The following is a 12,202-nucleotide window of genomic DNA, read 5'->3' as shown; positions in this document are numbered from 1 at the left end:
CATATATATAATATTATGAATAATAAGGGTAGCAGATAGCCAACAAGAGCTGACCTAATGCTTTCCAAAATTAACCTGGGGGTCTTGGTTTGGAATAGTGTTCGTGACTATAGCCCTTTCACCTGTTTTTAAAAAACAAATACATTGTTGTTAGCACAGATGACTATCAATTAGTAGAATAAATATTTAGCTTTAAAACAAAAGTGGAAATAGTTCAATCCGTGTTGGTGAAACTATTTTGAGACAAGAGATTTCACTTAGGTGACTTAAGTTGGGAATCGGTTCCCCTTTTGAAGAGCCCGTGTGATGACTGAAAGTGCTGTGTGTTTTCAGTGACCTTGAGGAAGGGAGCCAGTCATTTCTTCTTAAGGGTCATAAGAAGTAGGGGCCTTGCTGATCTTAAGCTTTTCAGTTCAAAAACTGTGTCCGGAACATGTTAGATATCCTTCACCCACATTGTTCAAAGGCTGTCTATTTCAGGCTCAGTCTACCCTACCTTCAGCTGAGCCTGTCTTCCAGCTCTGCTCCCTCATACTAAATTTACAGGTGGGCATTCTCCATTCTTTTATTTTTTTTTTTAAGTCTTTACTCATTTTACTGTTATGAGAAATGACCACCACCTTCTCCCTTTTTCAAGAAATATAAAGGTAGAAGAGATATTCCATTTTTCAGTATTTTTAAAAGGTCTTGTTTTTGAACTGCTGGCACTTAGCAGTTTAGTTTTTAGACCCTAATCTGAATTACATTGATGGAGGTGATCCTAAAATTGATCTAAAGTTTTGATCTTGTTTTATCATATAAGCATCTGGTTGGAAATTGTGCTGATGAAGATTTGTATTTTGTGGCATTAGTTCTTCATGTTTCTTTTTTATGTGTTTAAAATCGATCATTAATTTCCAAACAAGTGGAGAATTTACCGTTTTTGAGCTATATAGAAGGCAAGTATGCTTGATTAGAGCATGAACTGTTCTTTCACATTAGCTGATGTGCTTTGAACACTCTGTTCTTGTAGATTTATTTTGTTTACAGTAAACTGATGTCAAGTTTTTGTAAATGTTTTTACTTAGCACTTTAACTATGATTGTACAAACTGATTTTAAATGTAGTGGTTGTATGTTTTGGTTATAAATTGGAAATTTGTAATAAAAATTAGATGATTTGTTCTCTATTTTGTCATCAGTACTCGATTGAGTGTAATTTTCTACACTGCTATTTTTAAATTAGGTTCCATATTTTATGTTTTTCTAATTACTAATTTTTTTCATTCACAATAGCAAAGACTCCACAGTAACCTGGAATATAGATACATCATTCTGTATCATATCTCTGGAATATAGCTACATCATTCTGAATGCTACCCCATCTCTATTCACTATTATATCCCCATGCATATCACTACCAGGTACCTAACAAGAGAAATAGATGAATGCAGTAAAGTACCTATATCAGTTTCCCCAATAGGAAGTCCTACCCATATAAGCAAATCAGTTGTTTTTTTCCCATACACAGGACAGCCAATTAAGACTTAAACTGGTACTAGGGTGTTTTTTGCCTAGATCATGCACTCTTTAGTTGGAAGGGACCTTAGAAATCATAAGGTTCAACTTCAAACCCAGTACCAACATCCTCCAAAACCATCTTTTATAAGCCTCTGCTTGAATGATTTCAGTAACAGGAAGCTTACTACTCTAAGGCCTTCCATTCCATTTTGAAGTCAAGCGACAACCAAAACGAGCAAAGTGAGCGAAGAAATTAACACTCCCCTAAAGTCTTCATAAAAGGCTACCCACTCCAGTATTCTGGCCTAGAGAATCCCATGGGTTATATAATCCTTGGAGTCGCAAAAAGTTGGACACGACTGAGCAACTTTCAAAGTCTTCATAAAGGAGCTGCTGCTATCTTCATTTCAGCCCCATGAGACCCATGTCAGACTTCTAACTTACAGAAGGTGATAAGTTGCTTAAGTGTTGCTTAAGCCCATAAACTTAGAGTAATTTATTAGAGGAGCAGTAGAAAACTAAAATATTCAGCCTCACACTTGCACATGTGCAAAACGTGGGCAAATGAACAAGCGAGGAATGGAAAATGGCCCAAGGAATCCATTAAAGACCAGAAACATTGCACAGAACTGGCCTGTTGCCATGAAGCAGACTGTTGAGGTGGCTTGGAGAAGTTGGAGGTACTGAGATTAATAAGAGCGATCACTCTCTGGTGCCCTTCTTCCAATATTATCCTTCAGTTTTTTTTTATCATTATTGTCCAGTTTTCTTTTTATTCCCACTTCTCCTTTATAGTCTCCTCCATCGTACTTTCCTCTTTTGTTAAACAGTGCTCTTTATTTTTATCTGCTAATCAAGTGTTATGTTTTTATCAACCTCACACTCCCACTAGCATACCCACCCAATTTGCTGGAAGGAGATAAGGAGCAGAATATGAGAGGAGCATTGGGAGAAGGTTGAGATTTTCCAGGTGCCAAGAATTAAAAAGGTAAGGAACGTAGCTTTACCGCCTGGTCTCTGAGTACTCCAGTGCAGCACACGAATTCACAAATGAGGGTTATATACAAATCGATTTATTAGGAAAAAAAAAAAAACTAAGCAGGCACTCAAAAGTATTTTGAAAATAATAAAAGGTTTTTACTAAGGTACCGATTAGTGACTGTCCCCTATTTTGCTGCTGAAAAACTATGTTGAGCCCTTTTCATTATTTCTAAGCTCAAAACTAAGGCCTTAAGGAGCTAAGGGAAAGTTTTCATCAACTTCAAGTAACGTTAGATGAGCTACTGAACAATAGTAAATACAATAGAAGCATCTAAACACTTAAGTGAATCAATGAAGCATGTACATTTTTAAGAATTGTTTGGCACCGGATATTTTAGGAAAGTGTTTGCTGAGTATGATGATTAAGATCCATGCACTAATGTCTGTGTACAAGCTTTTGATTTCCCACATGTCCTGCTGGCTACAAGGGCAGAAGGGACATTGTTCTCTGGCAACAGATTGGGCTTTGGTGGAGCCAGTTTAGGGGCACTAATTGGTAATAATCCCAAGGAAACAGGTATTACCTGTCATCAATTTAATAGATTCCAAATGAACCCTTAGCATAAAGACAAGGAGAGAAGTCTCTTTCATTTCCAATGTGATGATAAGCATTTCTGAAAATTCCAAAATTGTGTGGGCCACATGACTGTCAGAAATTGGCTTATTTCTAGAGCCATTGCTACAGCACTAAACTTGATGAGCAAATACAGAGGAGAACAAAGTCATTTAACCTGAAAGTCCTTTTCTTCCTCTCTTTTGTCCTAATCATTGTTAGGAGTTCTTTTGTAGAAGCATAACATATTTAATGAGAGACTTGTTTTTGCTGTCACAGTTTTAATTGTTTTTCCATAACCAAAGGTTATGTTCATATTGTTTTTCTTGTCTGTTGATGAAAGTAATTTTAGAAAATGATTTTTCAAGTGTCTGTGACTGTTGATTAGCATTCATTCACTCGTTCATTTATTCAGTACACATGCATTTGTTCACCTACTCCTTATCAGGTGGTGAATAAGACCCTAGAATTCTAATTTGAAGAAGAAAATGTCATGATTTATACTCCTGCAGAGTTCACACTCTAGTAAGGAGATAAGCTTGTAGACACCTGAGTACTATAATGGTGGTGTGTTCAAAGTGTTATTTGAGCAAAAATGTGGAAGTAGTTACTTCTGCCATGAAGACTGGGTGTTCAGAGAACTATTAGAATATGAAAGGTCCAATCAATAGGAATTTATTAATCACCTAATAATTGCTGAGATTATGGTAGGGAACAAATAGACAGTTGTCCTGTTGTAGTTCTATAATGGAAATTTTGAGTCTAAAGAGAGGAAGCAGACAATAAGTAAAGACATTAACAGATTAGTTTCAGACAGTAATAAGTGTTATGAGATACAACTAAGCATCCTGTAGGGAAAGGCTTAAGGGTCTTGGTAAACAATACGGATTTTATTTAAAGTGCAAAGGTGTGCCATTGAAGCATTTTAATTAAGGGATTAACATGAGTAATTTTCCTTTTAAAAAAAGTATTCTGCTGGTTCTATGAAAATGGATTATGAAAATCAAGAATGCACACAGGGAAGTCAATAGAAAAGCAATTGCATTAGTAAAGGTTAGACATAATAATGACTAAGACTCAGGTGGCAGTTGTAGAGATGGATAGGAAAGGGAAAATTCAGGATATCTTAAAGGTAGAGTCAGTACCACAGACTTAGAAAATGAACTCATGGTTGCCAGAGAGAAGGGATAGTTAAGGACTTTGGGAGTGTCATGCACACACTGCTATATTTAAAATGGATAACCAACAAGGACCTACTGTATAGCGCATGGAACTCTGCTCAATGTTATTGAAAGGTTGTTGTTGAATCACGATGCCTGGATTCTTGGCCCCCAGAGAAGAATTTAATCCGGGGCCAGAGATGAGGCTTGATCACTCAGAGCTTTTGTGTAATAATAAAGTATAAAGGAGATAGAGAAAGCTTCTGACATAGGCATCAGAAGGGGGCAGAAAGAGTACCCCCCTGCTGGTCTTCAGCTGGATGTTATATAGTTGCTAGCAGTCTGTTAATGAAAGAAAGGAATGTCTTAAAACTCAGAATGGCACCAGGCCCCTCACCCATAAGATGCATTTTGGGATAATCTTGGACCAAATGATTCATCTTGGGCTGTAAAATGATTAACTTGAATCTTGAAGAAGGCAGATCACCATACAAATAGTTTCATTTACATAGATTAGAGGAACAATATCTGAGTATAACAGACTGGTTTATCAAGTAGGTTCTGAGCCAAAAGGCAGAACCGACTTGAAGACAGAGTTTGGGGTAAATGCATAGTATATTAGCATAGCTTAAAATAAACATTTCCATGAGAAAAAGGCATTGGTTAACTTCAGGTGAAACCAGGTGTCGCTATGGCAAACACAGAATTTTAAGAGGAACCGCCTTTTAAATTTGTATAGAGAAGGAAAAAATATCGCTAGTTTGTTTCCTCCTGCCCCTGCTTAAGAGAGATAAACATGTCTGACACTTGACGCCTGGCCTTCCTGCCTGTTAACCTCTCATTATGTACCAGCCTGGAATGGGAGGGGGGTTTGGGGGAGAATGGGTACATGTATATGTATGACTGAGTCCCTTCACTGTTCACTTGAAACTATCACAACATTGTTAATTGTCTGTTTGCCAATAAAAAATGCTTTTGGTGTTAAAAATAAAATTTTATAAATACTTCAAGATAAAAATAGAATCAGTAAGATGGACATACTGGATGTGATAGTGACAGGGAGGGTGTGAATGAAAGATGACTCCTAGTTCTTTGGTTAGAGCTGCAAGGTGGAGTCAGGGCCATTTACTATGGTGGAGAAAACTGGAAGAAGAATAGATGCTGGAGGGGAAAACCAAGAGTTCTGTTTTGGAAAGGTTTAAAGTGAACATTACCCAAGTGAAGATGCCAAGTAAGCAGCTGGATATTAAGTCTAGAGCTCAGTTCAAGATTTTGGCCTGAGACCAAAATGTGAGAATCATCGAGATGTAGGTAGGATATAAAGCCATCAGGTTATAGGAGATCACCTCGGGAAGACTGGATAGAGAGAAGCTGTGTAGAAGACAAAAGGTCAGGAAAGGAGACTAAGAAGGAGAGGCCAGTGATACAGGAATATCCAGGGAATGTGTTGAAGAAGCCAGGAAAGAAATACTGTATAAAGGAATGAGTCCTTAAATGAGTCAAATGATGCTTAAAGGTCAAATAAGATGATGACTAAGGAAGTCCATTTGATTGGACAACGTGGAGGATACTGAAAAGAACAACTTGGGGAATTTCCTGGCCATCCAGTGGTTAGGACTCCATGTTTTCACTGCCAGGGGCCCAGTTTCAATTCCTGGTCAAGGGACTAGCGTGGTGTGGCAAAAACAAATAAACCACCACCAACAACAATAAATGGATTGGGAGGGGAGGCAGCCTGGAGTGGACTGGAGAGTGAATTGGGAACTTGCATTTTTAGCAGTTGGAAGATTAGATACTTTCAATGACCCTCCCAATGTAAACAGTCAAAAATCATCTTTGTGATTATATTGCTAAACTGGCATGATCTTAACAAAGGTCAAAAACAAAGTGAAAGCAAGAAACACTGGTGATAAGGTAGCACCAACACCAGCTTCTCTTGAGTTTTTTGATGAACCCTAGAGACAGTACATTTGGGGGGGCAAGAAATTAAGGTTACAGTATCAATTGGAGACTGATAAATCTCTGCAGAAAGCTGGGATTTCAATGGGTTATACCTTCAATGTAAAGGAGATGGAAGAAAAGAAAGTCACACGGAAGGAGACAGCAAAGAAATCTGAATCCGAGTTTAGCACTGCTTGGCAGGAGTATGGTGGAATTTCCCCCTGAGAACGTGTAATGGCCCTCACAATACACTTTGGTCCAAATATATGCTGTGTGTGACCTGAACCTTAAGCCAAGAATATAACTCAAAGTGTCCTGGATTGCTTGTTACTCCAGGCAGTTGTCAGAAGCAAATGTACATCTTTGGAGGAAAGCAGTCAAGTGTTGGGAAAGACTGGGGGCAGGAGGAGAAGGGAGCGACAGAGAATGAGATGGTTGGAGGGCATCACTGACTTGATGGACATGAATTTGAGCAAACTCCGAGAGATGGTGAAGGACAGAGAAGCCTGGCATGCTGCAGTCTGTGGGCTTGCAAAGAGTCGGACATGACTTAGTGACTGAGCAACAACGTTAATTTAGGTGCCGAGAAATTTCCAAGGGAAAGGAGCTGTTCATAGTCAAAGCTAGCAACACACACACTAAAGAACCAGACATCAGGAGTGAGAGTCTATTCTCCAAAGACTGAAGATTTTTATAGTTAGCACACAATATAAAATAACAATTTAACATGTTTAAAGAAATCAAAGAAGGTATTAGATGTATAACACGATACTGTGAGAAATCACTAGGTTTGAAAAAAAGAGGCCTAGCTGAATGTCAAGATATGAATGTTTTAGTAACTGAAGTTAGAAACAACAGATTAAACACAACCGATGAGAGACTACTGAACTGAAATATGCATGCTCAGTCGTTCAGTCAAGTCTGACTCTTTGCAACCCTATGGACTGTAGCCAGGCTCCTCTGTCCATGGAGAAATTTATGTGGTGATTTTTTAAAAATTATTTTTTGGCTATGCTGCACAGCATGTGGGATCTTACTTTCTGAACCAAGGGTGGAACCTCTGCCTCCTGCAGTGTGTGGATTCTTAACCACTGGACTGCCAGGGAAGCCATGTGTGGTGGTTTTTAGAATTCTTTGATATTCTTCTCTTCAGGAGGTGGAGCTTCATTCTCCTTCCCTTAAGCATAGATCAGCCTTCTTGATTTGCTTCTAAGAAACTGAATAAAGTGGAACAGAAGGTATGTGATTCGGGGACTGGGTTATAAAGGATGCTGTGGCTTCCTGCTGCTGCTTCCCCTCTCTCATACCTCAGCTTGGGGAAGCCAGCTGGTCTGTCCAGAGACTACTCAGGCAGCCCTGGGAGAGGCCCCTGTGGGGAGGAATGGAAGTGAGCCAACCTGGAAGTAGCTTTTTCTCCAGCTCTGGTCCCACCCTCCACTGATGAGAGCCCCAGGGTCACTTGACCACCTTGTGAAAGACACTGAGCCAAAACCACCCAACTAAGTCATTCCTGGATTCCTGTCCCCCAGAAACTGTGAAGTAATACGTGTTTGCTGCTTTCAGCAGCTAGGTTTGTGGGTAATGTATTATACAGCAATAAATAAGTAATACAAGATTAATTTGAAGAAATTACCCTAACGGCAGCACAGGGATAGAAAGTGACAGAAAACATGAGATGAGATTAATCAACATTCCAGAAAGAATAATGGGAACAAAGAAATATTTAAAGTATTAATTGCTAGGAAATCTCTAGAATTGTTGAAAGACGATAATCATTAGGTCCATGGAGCCCAGTGAATCCTAAGACGAATACTTTTTTTTTTAACAGCACTTAGACACCTTATAGGAAAACATGAATACCAGACAGGGAAAAGATTCTTTAACAACACAGCCAGACAGGAGAAAGCTCAGTCTCAAAGGGATGGCAATTACAGTGAAAGGTGATTTCTCTATAGCAATAATGGAAGTCAGGAGCCAGGAATATATCTTGGTTTACTGACTGCAAGACAACTGTAGTTTGAGCATTCTTTGGCATTGCCTTTCTTTAGGATTGGAAGGAAAACACCTTTTCCAGTCCGGTGGCCACTGCTGAGTTTTTGAAAGTTGCTGGCATATTGAGTGCAGCACTTTCACAGCATCATCTTTTAGGATTTGAAATAACTCAGCTAGAATTCCGTCACCTCCACTACTTTGTTAGTACTGATGCTTCCTAACACCCACTTGACTTTGGACTCCATGATGTCTGGCTCTAGGTGAGTGATCATACCATCGTGGTTATCTGGGTCATTAAGATCTTTTTTCCATAGTTCTTCTGTGTATTCTTGCCACCTTAATATCTTCTGCTTCTGTTAGGTCCATACCATTTCTGTCCTTTATTGAGCCTATCCTTGCATGAAATGTTCCCTTGGTATCTCTAATTTTCTTGAAGAGATCTCTAGTCTTTACCATTCTATTATTTTCCTCTATTTCTTTGCATTGTTCAGTTAGGAAGGCTTTCTTATCTCTCCCTGCTATTCTTTGGAATTCTGCCTTCAGATGGCTTATATCTTTCCTTTTCTCCTTTGCCTTTAGCTTCTTTTCTTAGCTATGGTAAGGCCTTGTCAGATGACTATTTTGCCTTTTTGCATTTCTTTTTCTTGGGGATGGTCTTGATCACTGCCTGTATAATATTATGAACCTCTGTGCATAGTTCTTCAGGCACTCTCTCTATCAGATCTAATCCCTTGAATCTATTTGTCACTTACACTGTATTTTTGTAAGGGATTAATTTAGGTCATATCTGAATGGCCTAGTGCTTTCCCCCACTTTCTTCAATTTAAGTCTGAATTTTGCTAATAAGGAGTTCATGATCTGAGCCACAGTCAGCTCCTGGTCTGTTTCTGCTGACTATATAGAACTTCTCCATCTTTGGCTGCAAAGAATATTATCAATCTGATTTCAGCGTTAACCATCTGGTGATGTCCACATATAGAGTCATCTCTTGTGTTGTTGGAAGAAGGTGCTTGCTATGACCAGTGCGTTCTCTTGGCAAAACTCTATTAGCCTTTGCCCTACTTCATTCTGTACTCCAAGACCAAACTTGCCTGTTCCTCCAGGTATCTCTTGACTTCCTACTTTTGTATGTCAGTCACCTATGATGAAAAGGACATCTTTTGGGGGTGTTGATTCTAGAAGGTCTTGTAGGTCTTCATAGAACCGTTCAGCTTCTTTGGCATTAGTCATTGGGACATAGACTTGGATTACTGTGATATTGAATGGTTTGCCTTGGAAATGAACAGAGATCATTTTATCAATATGCCAGCAAATTTGGAAAACTCAGCAGTGGCCACAGGACTGGAAAAGATCAGTTTTCATTCCAATTCTAAAGAAAGACAATGCCAAAGAATGCTCAAACGATATACCGGACAATTGCACTCATTTCGCATACTAGCAAAGTAATAGTCAAAATTCTTCTAGCTAGGCTTCAACAGTACATGAACTGAGAACTTCTAGATGTTCAAGCTGGATTTAGAAAAGGTAGGGGGAACCAGAGATCAAATTGCCAACCTGTGTTGGGTCATAGAAAAAGCAAGAGAATTCCATAAAAACACCTACTTCTGCTTCATTCACTACACTATAGCCTTTGACTGTGTGAATCCCAACAAAGTGTGGAAAATTCTTAAAGAGATGGGAATACCAGAGCACCTTACTTGCCTTCTGAGAAACCTGTGTGCAGGTCAAGAAGCAACAGTTAGAACTGGACATGGAACAAATTGGATCCAAGACTGAATCCAAATTGGGAAAGGAGTACATCAAGGCTTTATATTGTCACCCTGCTTATTTAACTTATATGCAGAGTACATCGTGAGAAATGCTGGGCAGGATGGAGTACAGCTGAAGTCAACATTGCTGGGAGAAATATCAGTAACCTCAGATATGCAGATGACACCACTCCTATGGCAGAAAGTGAAGAGGAACTAAACCTCTTGAGGAAAGTGAAAGAGAGTGAAAAAGCTGAGTTGAAACAGCATTCAAAAGCTAAGATCATGGCATCTGGTCCCATCACTTCATGGCAAATAGATGTGGAAACAATGGAAACAGTGACAGACTTTATTTTCTTGGGCTCCAGAATCACTGCAGATGGTGACTTCAACTATGAAATTAAAAGATGCTTGCTACTTTGCAGAAAAGGTATGATAAACCTAGACATTGTATTAAAAAGCAGAGACATTACTTTGCCAACAAGGTCCGTCTAGTCAAAGCTATGGTTTTTCCAGTCATGTACGGATGTGAGAGTTGGACTATAAAGAAAGCTGAGTGCTGAAGAATTGATGCTTTTGAACTGTGGTGTTGGAGAAGACTCTTGCGAGTCCCTTGGACTGCAAGGAGATCAAGATGGATTCTAGCAAAGAGGCTTCTGAATAGGCTGACATCACCTACTAAGGGGTGGCACCCCCTTCCTTTCTGACCCTGGAGGAGCCTTTCTGTACGTGTGCAGTTGGGAAGGTCGCCTTGACTTCCAGAATGAGAACGATGTGGTTTCTTCACCTCTTCAGGATCAGATCCTTCTCACTCCTGCTATTACCTTCATCTTTGAGTCTCTGTCCATGGGGGAACAGACTCCAGCTCTCAGCCTGGGGCCCACTACCTCAGAGTGGCATGCATGGAGGGGTGTGGAAGCTCTGTGCTGTCTCTCCACACCTTGCTCTGGACATCTCATCCATCTGGCTCCTCCTGTGTTACCTTGTTTTATACTAAACCAGTGATCTGGAGGCTCCGTATGAAGACAGTGACATCAGATAATGGAAGGGGACCCTTGATGTGCACTTCCCCGACGATTAGTGATCTTGAGCATCTGTTCAGGTACCTGCTGACTGTCTGACTATCTTTGGAAATATGCCAGTTCGGGTCCCGGGCCACCCAGCACCACAGGGTGTGCTCTGCCGCTGCCCAGCATTCTCCAGTCAGATTCCCTGGATGGGCAGGAACTGAGGCCGAGTTATTTGCTTTCCTGCTGAAGTGAGGCAGAAGAATGAGCTGGTAGGGCCCCTTGACTGGAGACTCAGGTCAGACAGAACTGCTAAACAACCGTATTCCCTGGCCAGATGGGACCCCCGGCAAAGCCACTGGCTGGGATGTCTGCTCCTGCACGTGGTAAGTGGGAACATGGTTCAGAGGGCAGCAAGCAGGTCCCTGTAAGCCTGGCACTCTGTGTCTATTTGAGCCCTGCCACACCCCCAAGTAATATCTTTAAGGCAAGTCCCAAACAGACCTCCCTGGAAGCACGTTCCACAATGCTGGGAAAGCTGGGTGTTCATTTGGGGTTCTCTTTTTGCCTGCCAGAGAAACTAGGTGGGGGTCGGGATGGGGGGGCTCTTCAGGCAATGCTATGCCAGCCTGGGGGAGGAACAACGTGGTCAGACTATAACTGCTCCTCCCACCTTTGAATGTGGTCCTCCTCAGTCTCTGTGGTCCAGATGGGTGCTTCAGCCTCACCCCTACGTCCTATGATTTTCTCTGTGGAAAGATGCTGGTTGATCCTCTTGTGACGGGCTGAAGTGGCTTAAGGCATGGCTCCATCCTTATGAACTTACCTTGAGGAAGATGCTGCTGCCGGCCCAGCTGGGGCACTGGGGCAAGCTCTTAATGGCCCAGAAAGTTCAGCTGCTGATGGCAGGATCTGCTAGTATTGGAGGGTCTGCTCTCAGGTGGTGGGGCAGGGCCTGTGGCTCACTAGGGGGAAAAGGCCACTGGTGGCAGTAGTTGTGGGGAGTACTCACTGGTGTGAGCCGTCCTGGAGACCACCGTTTTCTCACCAAGACCCGGCCCCACCCAGCAGCCTTGTTATTGTTGTTTAGTCACTAAGTTGTGTCTGACTGTTTACAACCTCATGGACGCAGCATGCCAGGCTCCCCTGTCCTTCAGTATCTCCTGGAGTTGGCTCAAATTCATGTCCACTGAATCGGTGATGCCATCCAACCATCTCATCCTCTGCTGTCCCCTTCTCCTGCCTTCAATCTTTCCCAGCA

This window comes from Oryx dammah, unplaced genomic scaffold, assembly GCF_014754425.2.
Source record: "Oryx dammah isolate SB20612 unplaced genomic scaffold, SCBI_Odam_1.1 HiC_scaffold_22, whole genome shotgun sequence".
Lineage (NCBI taxonomy): Eukaryota > Metazoa > Chordata > Mammalia > Artiodactyla > Bovidae > Oryx > Oryx dammah.
The sequence above is the reverse complement of the archived record's forward strand: the minus strand, read 5'-3'. Positions refer to the sequence as shown.